This window comes from Ranitomeya imitator, chromosome 1 (genome assembly GCF_032444005.1).
Source record: "Ranitomeya imitator isolate aRanImi1 chromosome 1, aRanImi1.pri, whole genome shotgun sequence".
NCBI classification, from domain to species: Eukaryota; Metazoa; Chordata; class Amphibia; order Anura; family Dendrobatidae; genus Ranitomeya; species Ranitomeya imitator.
In genome coordinates this window covers 178,031,673-178,047,523 of record NC_091282.1, presented here as the reverse complement: position 1 = coordinate 178,047,523, position 15,851 = coordinate 178,031,673, and the positions used below count along the sequence as shown (strand labels likewise).

The 15,851-nt window shown below is 44.6% G+C and overlaps 1 protein-coding gene across 4 annotated transcripts in view; it reads right to left on the bottom strand.

The window, feature by feature from the left end:
- The window catches only part of FER (FER tyrosine kinase), a 485,813-nt gene extending 470,496 nt beyond the window's left edge, over nt 1-15,317 (bottom strand). For all 4 annotated transcript variants that reach the window (XM_069752566.1, XM_069752558.1, XM_069752574.1 and 1 more), the window contains exon 1: nt 15,225-15,317. The gene's annotated coding sequence lies outside the window, so the exon portion shown is untranslated. The remainder of the gene's footprint in view (nt 1-15,224) is intronic.
- Nucleotides 15,318-15,851: the final 534 nt, after the last annotated feature.

The following is a 15,851-nucleotide window of genomic DNA, read 5'->3' as shown; positions in this document are numbered from 1 at the left end:
GCAGTTCAACCACAATGTAAAACAGTAACTTGGCTTCAGGTGTGAATGCAGCTTTAGAGCGCGATTACCTACCATCATGCGATCAGAAAGCGTGGTACAGATTTTTTATTTTCACATCCAAAGTACCCTACGGTATATAAGAACAGGGCTTCTTGCAACCCATGTTCACATGGTGCTGTTTATTCCCAAATATGTGCTGCGGAATATGTTGGCGCTAATAAAAATTATTATTATTATTATTATTAATCCACTGTTCGGACGATCCCTTCTAAGGGTAAGTTAACACAGAGCTTTTTGCTGCTTTTTTTCTGCAGCAAAACCTAATCTTCTTGGCAGGAAAGAAGCTGTGTCAAAAACAAAGGTTTAGGTGCGTTTTTGGTGCTTTTTTTGTTGCGTAGTTAGTGCGGGATTTTTGGTGCATTTTTTTTTCTCTTTGTCCATGAATTTTCAGCAGCAAATAATGATAACTGCATTTTTGCTGCATTTTTTCAAAACCCATTCAAATCAATGGGTAAAAACCGCTGAAAGAAGTGACATGCTCTATGTCTAAAAATGTAGCAAAGCACAAAATACTGATCACACAAAAAAACCAATGTGTGTGCATGATATTTCTGTAATCTCATAGGCTTTGCTGGTACTGTAAAAAGCAGCTGAAAATTAGCATTAAAAAACGCAGCAAAAACACCCTGTGTGAACTTACCCTAAAACTGAATGTTCGGCCCCAATAAAATAAAACAAATAAAAAACACCAAGAATAAAATTAATAAAAATCAGCACTGTTAAAAACAGGCATAAAACATACCCCAAAATGCGATTACAAACAGAAAAGGAAGGAGTACCAAACTACCCATAAATTAGTATCAAAATGTTTATTAAATATCAATAAAATAATAAATACCATAGACAAAATTGTAAAAGAATTATATGGGCAACCAATTAAACAGTGAAGGACACAAACACAGAAGTCCGACACAAATGCTTATATGTAAACAGGACTGGGATTTCAATCACTATATATACTACAACACTGTCACAGCAAACTAGGCATATTTAGGGTTACTTAAAAACACATTAATACCACAACCATGGCCCCATATAAACACCCAGATTTTAGAACAATATGCAGCAAAACCAAGATTATATAGTATCTCACCCTAATATATCCTTGCAGAAGGTCGGACTACGCAGCCCCAATGCGCGTTTCGCGTGGGCTTCCTCAGGGGGCTGTGTCAATAAAATAAAGCCTATACTCTCCTACTGAACAATGAAGAGGAAACCAAGCAGCTGATGCCGGATGTTACGTGTTACAGAACCACTCAGCACCCAGAATATGTTGTGCAGTTATATGTATGTATAATAGGTTCCATGCGAGTTGCCTGTGTAAGGGCTATTTGACCAAGAAGGAGAGTGATGGAGTGCTACGCCAGATGACCTGGCCTCAAGTCACCGGACCTGAACACAAAAGAGATGGTTTGGGGTGAGCTGGACCGCAGAGTGAAGGCAACTCTGGGAACTCCTTCAAGATTGTTGGAAGACCATTTCCGGTGACCACCTCTTGAAGCTCATCAAGAGAATGCCAAGAGTGTGCAAAGCAGTCATCAAAGCAAAAGGTGCCTAATTTGAAGAACCTAGAATATAAGACATAATTTCAGTTGTTTCACACTTTTTTGTTAAGTATATAATTCCACATGTGTTAATTCATAGTTTTGATGCCTTCAGTGTGAATTTGAAATTTTCATAGTCATGAAAATACAGAAAAATCTTTAAATGAGAAGGTGTGTCCAAACTTTTGGTCTGTACTGTATGTGCCGCTTTTCTATTGGCCTGTCCTCTGTATCTGTGTGATATATTCTGTGTCCTGTGAGTAAAGTGTTGTCAGACTGGAAATATGTGGAGAAGCAGTGATCTTTTATATGCGCCCATGTAACCAAGCGATTCCAGCCAGTGTCCTTCATTCAGACTCCAGCCAAAGCAGAGTGGACCTCCTGAAACACGGGGTGGTACTGAAAGAGGTACCCCAGCTTGGTAGACCCCGTTACACCGGACTCCTCTGCATGTTCAATTTGTCCGAAGGTGAGACAGTAACACCAGCGCTGACTGGCCGCCGGGCATCATGTGTCATTGTACCGCATCACAGCCCCGGGAAGAGCGAGTGCTGACACAGTGGGAACGGTCCCAATAGTGGGCAACCTCTTTAAAGATTTGTCTCCTGTCTCACAATGGGAAAATGAATGTTTCTCCCATGTTCCATTCAGATACACATTACCCCTTGCTGGCATCTTCCACAAGCTGCATAAATAGAGGCCATCACCAGCTCCAGTATATAAGATTTGCCTGTGCCAAACCTCTAGCTACAGGTCTCAGATTTACACTGCTGACTGGCGATAATTACAGGGTGAAACTAGGAGAGCAGGCTGGGTCTACACTTGCATCACCGAGCCACGGGAGTCACCCAACCCAGACTGACACCCTTCACTACTCTGGGGGTAAACCATGGCTTCTCATACCACCACCAAAATGCTATGCTTCTGCATGTGAATGTGGCTGCAGAAACCCTGCTCACATGACGCGGGATGCGGAGGCTCGCAGATCGGAATACATGGTCAAGCCCTGTGTGTACAAAAGGGATAGCGCTAGTGCCAAACTCCTGGCTAGGTCTCAGGACCTAGGAGAGATACCTCCCTATAATATCAGTGAGAATCCCATCATTTTCAGGCTAAAATAACATTTTTCTCATTAAATCCCTGATTTGCTCCAACCAGAAGCCAGGATCCAGAAGGCGTTTCTCTTCATTCTGAAAAGGGTTGTCCACATAAGAGTCTAAGCCGGTACGAGAACAAAAATCAAAGCATGTTAGAGTTTGACCGATAGTCGCATCAATGCAAGTCAATGAGTCCGTGGAAAACTATTTTTTAATCATATCTTCACCCCATCCAAGAAAACCCTGATTAAACTGTGATCAAACCCTGACCAGAGTGTGATTAGCAATCTCGGCCTGATTCTCTCGGATGAGAGAAAATACATCAGTTTGCACCTTGCTTAGGATAGACCATCAATATCCTATCAGTGGGTTTCATAGGAGCACAATAATGGCATGGAGGAGATCTTCAGTAGGCCGTCGGAATTAGAACCCAATAGATAATGACTAAGTGAACACCCTCCCCTCCCAAAGGACAGGCACATCAAGGAGTTAAACAGCATGGCTCCTGAGCCCATTCTATACACCCGCACCCCTGACGTGCTGTACAAGTTACACCTCATGCTGGGAAGGCGTTAAATCCCAGCAAACCCCAAAAATCCATTAAAGGGGTTGCCCACTGCTAAGATAACATCTTCTCGATCTAAACGCTTGCATCAGAGAAAATAAAAGTATATAGCCCCCTCCCGTGCTGGCGCCGTTCCTGCGGTTGTATGATTGTATGACACGTGGTGCCCGGTGCCCAATCATTGCTGCAGTCACTGTCGCCGCCTTCTGTTGAATTGAACATGAAGAGGAAATCCGGGCTGCAGCTAATCTCGGACTGCCCCTTCAGGTACTGTCACACTAGACGATATCGCTAGCGATCCGTGACGTTGCAGCGTCCTCGCTAGCGATATCGTCCAGTGTGACAGGCAGCAGCGATCAGGCCCCTGCTGGGAGATCGCTGGTTGGGGAAGAAAGTCCAGAACTTTATTTCGTCGCTGGACTCCCCGTAGACATCGCTGAATCGGCGTGTGTGACACCGATTCAGCGATGTCTTCACTGGTAACCAGGGTAAACATCGGGTAACTAAGCGCAGGGCCGCGCTTAGTAACCCGATGTTTACCCTGGTTACCAGCGTAAAAAAACAAACAGTACATACTTACATTCAGCTGTCTGTCCCTTGCCGTCTGGTTCCTGCACTGACTGCTGGCCGTAAAGTGAAAGCAGAGCACAGCCACAGCGGTGAGTCACCGCTGTGTGACTCACCGCTGTGCTGTGCTTTCACTTTCACTTTACGGCCAGCAGTCAGTGCAGGAACCAGACGGCAAGGGACAGACAGCTGAATGTAAGTATGTACTGTTTGTTTTTTTACGCTGGTAACCAGGGTAAACATCGGGTTACTAAGCGCGGCCCTGCGCTTAGTTACCCGATGTTTACCCTGGTTACCGGGGACCTCGGGATCGTTGGTCGCTGGAGAGCTGTCTGTGTGACAGCTCTCCAGCGACCAAACAGCGACGCTGCAGCGATCCGGATCGTTGTCGGTATCGCTGCAGCGTCGCTAAGTGTGACGGTACCTTTCATGTCCAATTCATAAGGCGGCGGGAACAGAAACGGCAGCAATGATTGGGCTGATTGGGCACCATGTGTCATACAGCCGCAGGAGAGCCGCGGGACCGCGAGTGCAGACACCGCTGGAAAGGGGACGGATCGGGAGGGGGTATAAGCTTTTATATTTATCCAGGCCAAACAATTAGATTGAGATTTGTTTGTCCTAGTAGTGGACAGCCCCTTTAAATGCTTTCAATGTTCACAGACTTACCCAGTTTAAAAATAAGAAGAAACTCAGCTTCATCTTCCAACTACTGTTCAAGTGACCGCTGCAGCCAGTCACTGAACTCAGTAGTTATGCTAATGCAGACTGTACAAACATAAATGCAGAAATAAAAAAGAAAAAATGAAAAATAACTTATTATTAAAGGTCTCTCGAGTGATAGCCGATATTTTTATGTTCTTCAATGAGGCAGTGCTGGTGCACAATTTTTTTCACTGACAAAATCTGTCTTAGAAGATTCATAGCATGCTGCCATGTCACTTTAAAATCAGATGCCACTCACTCATACAAGTCAACGACAACCATCGGACTGCACGAGAAAGCGTCTGAGCACAGGCCACCTTCCACAGACTTACAGAATGGAGAAGTTTGGTGCTCCATCTTCTCCTAATCCGAGAAAGTCCAATCACACTATGCCACCACTGATTATACTGTGGCCTGAGATTGATCAGTGTCGTTAGCATTACTGCTCCGATTCTCTGGCATGAGAAAAGGCTAATAAGAACGAAAACTATTTTTTTGCACCTCTCTAATCATAATTAGTAAAAAAAAAAAAAAAAGTCAAAATTATCTGGCATCACCCGGAAAACAGACTTATGGGGGGCATAGACTGCAGGATCATGGCTATTAAATGACCACCTATTGGCTACATGCAAGACAGTTGGGGGGCTTTTAACCCCTTCATGAACTGAGGTATTTTCATTTTTGCGTTTTCTGTTTTTGCTCCCCTTCTTCCCAGAGCCATAACCATTTTAATTTTCTGTCAAAATGGCCACGTGAGGGCTTGTTCTTTGCAGGACAAGTTATACTTTTGAATAACACTATTGCTTTTATCATATTGTGAACTGAAAAATGGGAAAAAAATTCCAAATGCAGTCAAACTGCAAAAAAAAAGTGCAATTTCACATTTGTTTTTTATTTTGCTTTTTTATTATGATTCTATTACGAGTTAAAATGTCTAGGTTTTTTTTATCTACATGGAGACAAAAATTCCAAAGTTTTAGACAAAAAATACATTAATTAAAAAAATTATGCCATTTTTCAATACCCAAATGCTTCTCCATTTTTAGTGATCTCGGCTTGGGTGAGGGCTTATCTTTAGTGAGCCGAGCTGACATTTTTAATTATACCATTTTAGTGTAGATACGATCTTTTGATTGCCCGTAAACGCATCGTCATGCAATGTTGCAAAGACCCAATAAAACTAAATTAAGGCGTTTTTACTTTTTTTCTCGCAACACCGTTTAGCGATCGGGTTAATTTTTTTTTTATATTGATACATCGGGTGATTCTGAAAGCGGCGATACCAGATATGTGCAAGACTGATTTTTTTTGTTTTATTTTGAATGGGGCAAAAGGGGGTGAATCATTTTTGTTTGTTTGGTTGTTTGTTTGTTTGTTTTTTTACTTTTGGCATGCTTCAGTAGTCTCCATTGTTGACTAGAAGCTGCCATAACCTGATCGCCCCTGCAACATACAGGCAATGATCAGATCACCAGTATATAGCAGAATTGATGACCTGTTATGGGCACCGACCACCGGGCGGCGCTCATAGCAGTCAGGCAGTGACAACCATAGAGATCTTAAGGTACCGTCACACTAAACGATATCGCTAGCGATCCGTGACGTTGCAGCGTCCTGGCTAGCGATATCGTTCAGTTTGACAGGCAGCAGCGATCAGGATCCTGCTGTGATGTCGTTGGTCGCTGTAGTCCAGAACTTTATTTCATCGCTGGACTCCCTGCTGACATCGCTGAATCGGCGTGTGTGACACCGATTCAGCGATGTCTTCGCTGGTAACCAGGGTAAACATCGGGTTACTAAGCGCGGGGCCGCGCTTAGTAACCCGATGTTTACCCTGGTTACCATCCTAAAAGTAAAAAAAACAAACGCTTCATACTTACCTTCCGCTGTCTGTCCCCCGGCGCTGTGCTTTCCTGCACTCACTGTGAGCACAGCGTCCGGAAAGCAGAGCGGTGACGTCACCGCTCTGCTTTCCGGCCGCTGTGCTCACAGCCAGTACAGAGAAGCAGAGCGCCGGGGACAGACACCGGAAGGTAAGTATGAAGCGTTTGTTTTTTTTACTTTTAGGATGGTAACCAGGGTAAACATCGGGTTACTAAGCGCGGCCCTGCACCTAGTAACCCGATGTTTACCCTGGTTACTGGCATCGTTGGTCGCTGGAGAGCTGTCTGTGTGACAGCTCTCCAGCGATCAAACAGCAACGCTGCAGCGATCCGGATCGTTGTCGGTATCGCTGCAGCGTCGCTTAGTGTGACGGTACCTTTAGCTGCATTTTTCTCAGGCACATTTGTCTTTTGTGCATGCTGATAACATATAGTGCCCCCCCCCCCCCCCCCAACAAAAAAAAAAAACAAAACATGATGCGACTTCCGGTGTTTTCTGCACCAAAAATTAAGTAAAATCCGTATACCTGCATTTTTACTGCTTTTTGCACTCACTCATTGCTTTTTATGGGTGAAAAACGCTACAAAAAAGCTGAAAGAAGTGACATACTCAAGTTTTCAAAAACATTTTCCAATTCAGTCAAGGAAAAAAAAAAATGATGTGTGTGCATGAGATTTCTGAAATCTCACAGCTTTTGCTGGTACTATAAACAGCTTTCACACTTGCCGTGTTTTTGCAGGCCGTTTTTACAGCCCCAATAGATTTCTATGGGGCCGCAAAATCAGGCAGTAAAAATTTGTCAGAGCACCGTACGGCTGTGAGCCTGATCGATATTTTTCACCGCTTACGGACATGACCCCCATTGAAATAATGGGGAAGCAAAAACAACGGAAGCTTGCCCAGTGTGTTGATTTTGCGGTACACCTTGAAGACTGTATTTGTGGAACGCCGTATTTTTACTAGGACCCTCTTTGAAGGCCTGCAGAGACACGAGATGGACCTATTCCAAACCAGAAAAACGGCGATCCGAGAAGATTTTTGCAGTCCGTTTTCGCGGCAGACCGTGAAAATTACAGCAATACGGCCCGCAAAAAGGGGCCCAAAAAAAAACACGCCAAATGTAAAAGCAGCCTAAAATTTGCATTAAAAAAGCAGCAAAAATGCAACGTGTGAACATAGCCAAAGATGTACAACTAAGCTCGGTGTGTTCAAATCATCTTCTTCCCAACTGGATAATAAAAAACAATTGCCCGAGTCTTGGCATCACGCAGCTTTGTGCGGCTGTAAACATAGTACAGCTGTACTGTATGATGGCTGCAGTAAGTAATGTGCGGAAAAATCCTCCATAACAAGGGAGGGTCACAACATCAAATTCAACAGAGTCCTAATAAAGGAACAATGATCCTGTAATCTGCAAGTATAATGCACAATGTACAGAAGGTCAGCAGCCGCACACAGACTATATATGTGAGGAATGCCTTACAGTGAGCCGTGTCAGGGCACACACAAGGACTCCCCCATCATCTCATTACATAGAGGATGCCTCTTATTACCGCTCCTTCTCCCTCCAAAGGTGCAACATTATTTGTTTCAGTACGGAGCTTTGTAGAAAAAGGGGGGGGAAAAAAACGTCTGGTCTGCCACTGTATGTTTAAGGTGAGCTTTTGGTCAGTTTTTACGGATTTTCTCCATATTAAGTAAATTTGATTACTTGCGTTTTTATCTCTTTTTTGAGTGTAATGCATTAACCCCTTAATGACTGGGCCAAATTTTACAATTCTGGCCACTCATTTTATGAGGTAATCAGGGCTGTGGAGTCGGAGTCATGGAGTCGGAGTTAGTTTTGGTTGGAGTCGGAGTCGGTAGAAAAGTACCGACTCCAGCTTTAAAAAAAAAAAAAATGTATTATTATTTCATAATTGAACTTTCATATGAATTTTATAAATGTTACTCAAATATATATGTTCTATCAAACTATGAACAACAGTGATAAGCAGTTCTGCTGGAGATAGAGACATTTCTAAAGGTACCGTCACATTTAGAGGTGCTGCAAATGTAAAAGCAGGCTAAAATTTGCATTAAAAAAGCAGCAAAAATGCAACGTGTGAACATAGCCAAAGGTGTACAACTAAGCTCGGTGTGTTCAAATCATCTTCTTCCCAACTGGATAATAAAAAACAATTGCCCGAGTCTTGGCATCACGCAGCTTTGTGCGGCTGTAAACATAGTACAGCTGTACTGTATGATGGCTGCAATAAGTAATGTGTGGAAAAATCCTCCATAACAAGGGAGGGTCACAACATCGAATTCAACAGATTCCTAATAAAGGAACAATGATCGACTCCAGCTTTAAAAAAAATTTATTATGCCGATCGCTGCAGCGTCGCTGTGTGGTCACTGGAGAGCTGTCACACAGACAGCTCTCCAACGACCAACGATGCCAAAGTCCCCAGGTAACCAGGGTAAACATCGGGTTACTAAGCGCAGGGCCGCGCTTAGTAACCCGATGTTTACCCTGGTTACCAGTGTAAATGTATAAAAAAAAAAAAACACTACATACTCACATTCCGGTGTCTGTCCCCCGGCCTCAGCTTCCCGCACTGACTGAGCGCCAACCGGCCGTAAAGCAGAGCGGTGACGTCACCGCTGTGCTTTACGGCCAGCCGGCGCTCAGTCAGTGCAGGGAAGCAGAACGCAGGGAAGCAGAACGCCGGGGGACAGACACTGGAATGTAAGTATGTAGTGTTTGTTTTTTAAAAAATTTACACTGGTAACCAGGATAAACATCGGGTTACTAAGTGCGGCCCTGCGCTTAGTAACCCGATGTTTACCCTGGTTACCAGTGAAGACATCGCTGAATCGGCGTCACACACGCCGATTCAACGATGTCTGCGGGAGATCCAGCGATGAAATAAAGTTCTGGCCTTTCTGCTCCGACCAACGATGTCACAGCAGGATCCAGATTGCTGCTGTGTGTCAAACACAACGACATCGCTATCCAGGACACTGCAATGTCATGGATCTCTAGCGATATCGTTGTTAAGTTGTTCAGTGTGAAGGTACCTTTACTTCTTGTGTGTCACTGTCCTCCACTGCCCTTATCTAATCTTATACTTCGTTAACCTCATGCTGCCCCAACCCCCCTACTTACAATGTATGAAACTGAAAGTGAAAATGTGTTGCAAATTCTTAGTAGTAAAGCTCCTCCTCTAAACTAGATGTTTGGTGTGCGTCTTCCAAGCATCTCACAGCTGCTACTCAGAAGAGGAAGACTGTAAGAAGTATTATCCTTTCAACAAACGTTGCATCAGTTAACTGTGAGTACATGAGGAATAACAGTATTGCTGACCACTATATCAGTTGTACGACCTGGCAATAATTTTGAACAATTGTTTTTAGGAAAAACAATTGTCATTTGGATTGTGAATGCAGAATTAAAAACCTGAGAATGTCAAAGAAGCGTCACATTAAATCAGCTGTATTTGAACATTTCACCATCACTCAAGATAGAAAACATTATGTCTGTCAGTGTATGACAAATGATCCAGATGAAAACAAATGCTGTGAAGCCAAGATCAGTGCATATTCAAGCAAAGATAAAAATGCTCCTACCAGAGCTTCTAATCTAAAGAGACATTTACAGTGCTTTCATCCAGAAGTACTGAAAGCAGTGGATGAGAAAGACTGCATCCAAACCAATGAACCAGTGCCCAGCTCTTCCAACCAAACAAAGGAGCAGAGAACTTTGCAGCCATCAGTTGCAAGATATTTTGTCAGTGATAAAGTTACTGTGGCAATGACAGTAGATACCTTTAAAAAAACAGATCATAGAGCTTGTTGTAAAGGCTAGGGTGCCTATTTCATTATTTTCACGACCAGCTTTTATGTGTCTGAATGGGGAAATGGCCCGCAAGCTTGGTGTTTGTCTCGAGAGAGAGAGTATTAGAAAATTAGTAATCGAAGAAGCTTTTAAACAAAATGAAGAACTTAAAAAAACTCTCAAGGGACGCTTTCTGTTTCTTAAAATGGATGCCTGCACACGTCACAGAGTGAACTATTTTGCCATCAATGTCCGATTTGTTTGTGACAAAACTGAAATAGTTACCAAGACATTGGCAGTAAAAGACACCAAAGCTCATCACACCAGTGAGTTTCTCCAGGTCTTGGGGGGAAAAGGTTCTGCAAGACTATGAACTTAAAAAAGAGCAAGTTCTTTCTGTCATAACGGACAATGCTTCAAATATGATAAGTACTATTAAGCTAATGAATGAGAGTAATGATGGTGACCAGCAGCTAGAAGAACATTCTGGGTCCACAGACACAGAAATGTTTGAAATAGAGGAACACAGTATTGTAACTGAGGAGCAAACTGAAGTTGCTTCAGATGAACAGCAACATGATAGTTTAGATGATCTTGTTGAAACTGTGTCAATACGTTCTTTCATTCATCACATGCGCTGTGTTGTGCACACGCTACAGCTGGCTATAAGAGACAGTCTGCAAGAAGGACATGCTGCTGCACTGATTGGCAAGGTGAGAAAATTGGCTACTGTTGCCAGAACCCCTAAAGTTGACTCAATTTTGAAGAGATGTGCTGGAAAAGGAGCAATTATTGATCAAGCCACACGATGGGGCAGTACTTACTTAATGATTCAGCGCTTGGTTGAACTGAAAACCTTTCTTGTAGACATGGCTAACCCTCAACTGACGCTAAATGAAAGTCAGTGGAATCAGGTGACTGAGCTGAAAAAATTGCTAGAGCACCCATTTACAGTGACTAAAAAATTACAAGCAGAGGACTTAACTCCAGGTATTTTCTTAAAGGAGTGGAAGAACCTGATGTTTCGCCTGTCCCAAAGAGGAGAGTTAATTGCAAGTGGCATTGCTACATCAATGAAATGGAGAGAGGAGCTACTATTACAAAATAACATTCTTTTGGCAGCTGTTTATGTAGACCCAATGCATCGGATTCTTCTAGATGATCAACCGCTAACTAAAGGAAAAGAAGCTCTGTTTGAAATAGCAGTAAGGATGAAACAGTCAGGAGGAACAAGAAGAATCTGGTCGTCCTGCCACATCTTCACCCTCATCAACTGATGAAGAATTTAATTTCGAAAAATGTTTTGATCACAAGGACCGTGCAAAGCGTTCCCGCATAGAAGAGTCATCCCCATCAAAGAACACAGCCAGTGCATTTCAGCAGAATTTTTCATGTGTACTAAAAGAAATTGAGAAATGTGACCGTTCATCAAAAATAACAGTGCAACAAGCGATTCCTCTGTATCCTGACATTGTCAGATGATGCCCGAGTGGTTACTGCTTTGCCACCAACCTAAGTTAGTGTAGAGAGGTTGTTCTCTGCTCTCAAAATAATTAGCTCAGATTTGAGGGCATCCATGAAGGAGAATCTGACAGAGGCAATACTTTTTCTGAGGAAAAATTTATAGATTTCTTCTTATTAACTGCATAACAGTGTTTATTGCATATTTACTTACAAGAGTTTAGAAAAGTTTATAAAAGTTATTTGCTATATTCTAATTGTATTCTAATAAATATAGTTTTTGCTCTAAGTGGTCTGATTACTTATATGATGGTGAGAAACTGAATCTTTATTTTTATATAGCGCTAACATATTCCGCAGCGCTTTACATTTTGCACACATTATCATTGCTGTCCCCGATGGGGCTCACAATCTAAATTCCCTATCAGTATGTCTTTGGAATGTGGGAGGAAACCGGAGTGCCCGGAGGAAACCCACGCAAACACGGAGAGAACATACAAACTCTTTGCAGATGTTGTCCTTGGTGGGGTTTGAACCCAGGACCCCAGCGCTGCAAGGCTGCTGTGCTAACCACTGCGCCACCGTGTGATGTTAATATTTGACAACAGTAAATTTATTGTTACGAATTGGCCATTTATGAAGGAGTCGGAGCCGGAACCTGATAAAATCCAGGAGTCAGAGTCGCAACTGTGGCTTACCGACTCCACAGCCCTGGAGGTAATAACTCGAACGCTTCAATGGATCCCGGTGAATCGGAGATTGTTTTCTCGTGACATATTGCACTTCACGATAGTGGTAAAATTTATTTGATATGACTTGCGTTTATTTGTGGAAAAAAAGGAAATTTGGTGAAAATTAAGCAATTTTCAAACTTTCAATTTTACCCTTAAATCACAAAACAGTTAATAAATAAAATTTCCCACATGTCTACTTTGCATCGGCACAATTTTTTAAACAATTCTTTTGTTAAGTAGTTAAAGGGTTAAAAGTTGACCAGCGATTTCTCATTTATCCAACAAAATTGACAACCTTTATTTTTCTTTTTTAGGGACCATCTCATATTTGAAGTCACTTTGAGGGGTCTATATGACAGAAAGTACCCAAAAGTGACACCATTCTAAAAACTGCACCCCTCAAGATCACATTCAAGAAGTTTATTAACCCTTCTGGTGCTTCACAGGAACTGAAGCAGTGTGTAATGTAAAAATGAACATTCAAGTTTTTTCACAAAAATATTTACTTTAGACACAAACGTTTTTATTTTCACAAGGGTAACAGGAGAAAATGGACTCTAAGATTTGTTGTGCAATTTCCCCCAAGTATACCGATACCCCATATGTGGGTGTAAAATACTGCTTGGGTGCACGGCAGGGTCCACAAGGGAAGAAGCAGTTTGACTTTTTGGCACGCAAAATTCGGGTGTAAGCCCCTGACATGCCTAAACAGAGGAAACCTTCCAGAAATGACCCCATTTTGGAAACTACAACCCCCTCAAGGGTTTTATCCAGAGATATAGTGAATATTTTCTACCCACAGGTACCACAGAGCTTGATAACATTAGGTCGTCATATTGAATATGTCACAAGTGCTCGCTACTACTTCTAAGCTACCTGTGAGCGAAAGAGAGAAGCACGGGCACTACGCGGTTTCCACACTCTACTTGCGGTGGATACCGTGTAGTGCCCGTGCTTCTCTCTTCCGCTCACAGGACTGACCTGCCACCTAATACTGGCTGCTATATGTATACGTACCTATACATATATGTGTATAGTCCTCATTTCACCACAATTTTGATGCAAATGAAACCGACTAATTTTTGCTGGGGTTACACCATGCTCGCTACAAATCTAGCACACTGATGAAGGTCCGTTACAGACCAAAACGTTTGCGATTACTGTATGTATAGTAAACAAACCCCCTTTTTGCATCGACATTCTTTGGAGTGTGCTAGTTGTTAACATTGTCAATAACTCATCACAGAGAGCATAAAAGCAACAGCCCAGAATGATAACATAAAGAGGTGACATGCCTATGTGGCTGATAGAGGTGCAGCACTGGGAAAGGCGCAGCGCAGGAAGGGTATCGCCTCTACTCATCCTCATAGTGATGCGCTGATTGACAGCTGTGAAACGCGCAACCACCGGCAGCACCAGACTGTCACTATATGGGGACTGTGACTGGAGAGTAGTGTACACAACCCATCCCCGCGCCATTGTGCGTGGCATTCGCCCCATACAGACCCCCCAGACGCCGTTATGTTCTGTACAGAGTACTGGTCTGCTGCACTAACCATACAGATTTATCCCCAAACCACAAGAACTTGGCAGGATACGTTATTTGCCATGAGAGACTAATTCTATGGCATTATCTTCACTGTCCCCATTGGGACTCACAATCTAATGCTGCTCCGGTACCAGAGTTCTGGCAGCAGCGGTGACGTCAGCCCAACAGCGTGCATCACCGCTGCAGCCAATCAGAGCTCAGCGGCTGTACTGCTGTAAATGTGACGTCACCGCTGCAGCCAAAACACCAAGACCTGAGCAGCAGCTGAGAACCGATGCCGGACCCGGGGAGGGTGAAGGAGCCAGATCTACCCAGACAGGACGATGTTGTGCCATCTACTATATACACCCGCCATTTCTTGCTAATTCACCAATGGTTATCATGATTGGTCTGTCACAGCGACACGTTGTCAGCACCACATTCCCCATTTAGAGAACACAAAACGGCCTTATTGTCGAATATCAGCCCAACAGCACCATAAAGGGGCATTCGTAGGATTGAAACGTATCCCCTATCCATTGGATGGAGGACGACTATGCGACCACTGCGGGGCGACCACAAGGGCTGCCACCAATCCCGAGAACCCGCACTGGGCTCCATAGACACGGCGCCCATGGAAATAGCTGAACACTGCGCTCCGCTGATCTCCATTCCCACAAGAACGGACGGAGCAGCCGGGAGCAGGGGCCACCACCGCTCCTACCACACGGGGCCACTCAGAGCCCGGGATCTCGGATCCCCAGGGAGCCATCCCATGGCAGGAGAGGACGCCCACCTAGAATCTCCCTCCCTATTACAGCAGACTGTGGGGGGCGCTCTGGAGTCACCCTACAAATAACCAGCCAATAAACAACCCCAAAGAGGAAAGCCTGGGCTATCACACACCTGGGCATCACTACCACACACAGGCTCCCTGGCACTGGGCGCTGTCAGCGGCTGCCACTGATTACACGGAGCTCGTGCAGGCACTTAAAGGCGCAGACACCTCATTACACAGCGGTCAGGAGCAGCACATATTGTTACCCTGGAGCTGCATGTACAGGACGGTGGTGCCGGGACAGCACTGGTTATACACAATGGCAGGACACCGGGCGACAGCACAGGGCACCAGCCCGGCCCGCTGCCTCCAGCTGCTCCACACTCCGCCGTATTCCCGGCCCCTCCCTTCACGCCCTCCCGGCATCCTGCAGGAACACCTCCTTCCTCGTCTCCTTCACCATCCCACAGCTTTCCGGTACCTGCAGGCCAGTCCACCGCCCGGAACCTCCGCCACCGACAACAGTGATCCCGACAGGCAGCGCGTCACCGAACCGCAGCGTCACTGCGTAGGCCAATGGAGCAGGGGGATAGGGGAGGAGTCCGGAGCCGAGCCAACCAATCAGAACTCGCGGAGGAAGTCATCCAGGAATGGCCTAGGTCATGTGACTGCTGGTGCTGCGGGATGTGGGAGCCAGGGATGTAGTAGAGTTGTCAGACTAGTGCTTCCTGCGCTGCTCCTCCTCCGTGCTGCGCTAACTGCTCTGTACTGCGCTACCACTGCTGTGTGCTCTGTACTGTGCCTCCTACATACTGCGCTACCACTGCTGTGTGTGTGCTCGGTACTGTGCCTCCTACATACTGCACTACCACTGCTGTGTGCGTGCTCTGTACTGTGCCTCCTACATACTGCTCTACCACTGCTGTGTGTGTGCTCTGTACTGTGCCTCCTACATACTGCGCTACCACTGCTGTGTGTGTGCTCTGTACTGTGCCTCCTACATACTGCGCTACCAGTGCTGTGTGTGTGCTCGGTACTGTGCCTCCTACATACTGCACTACCACTGCTGTGTGCATGCTCTGTACTGTGCCTCCTACATACTGCTCTA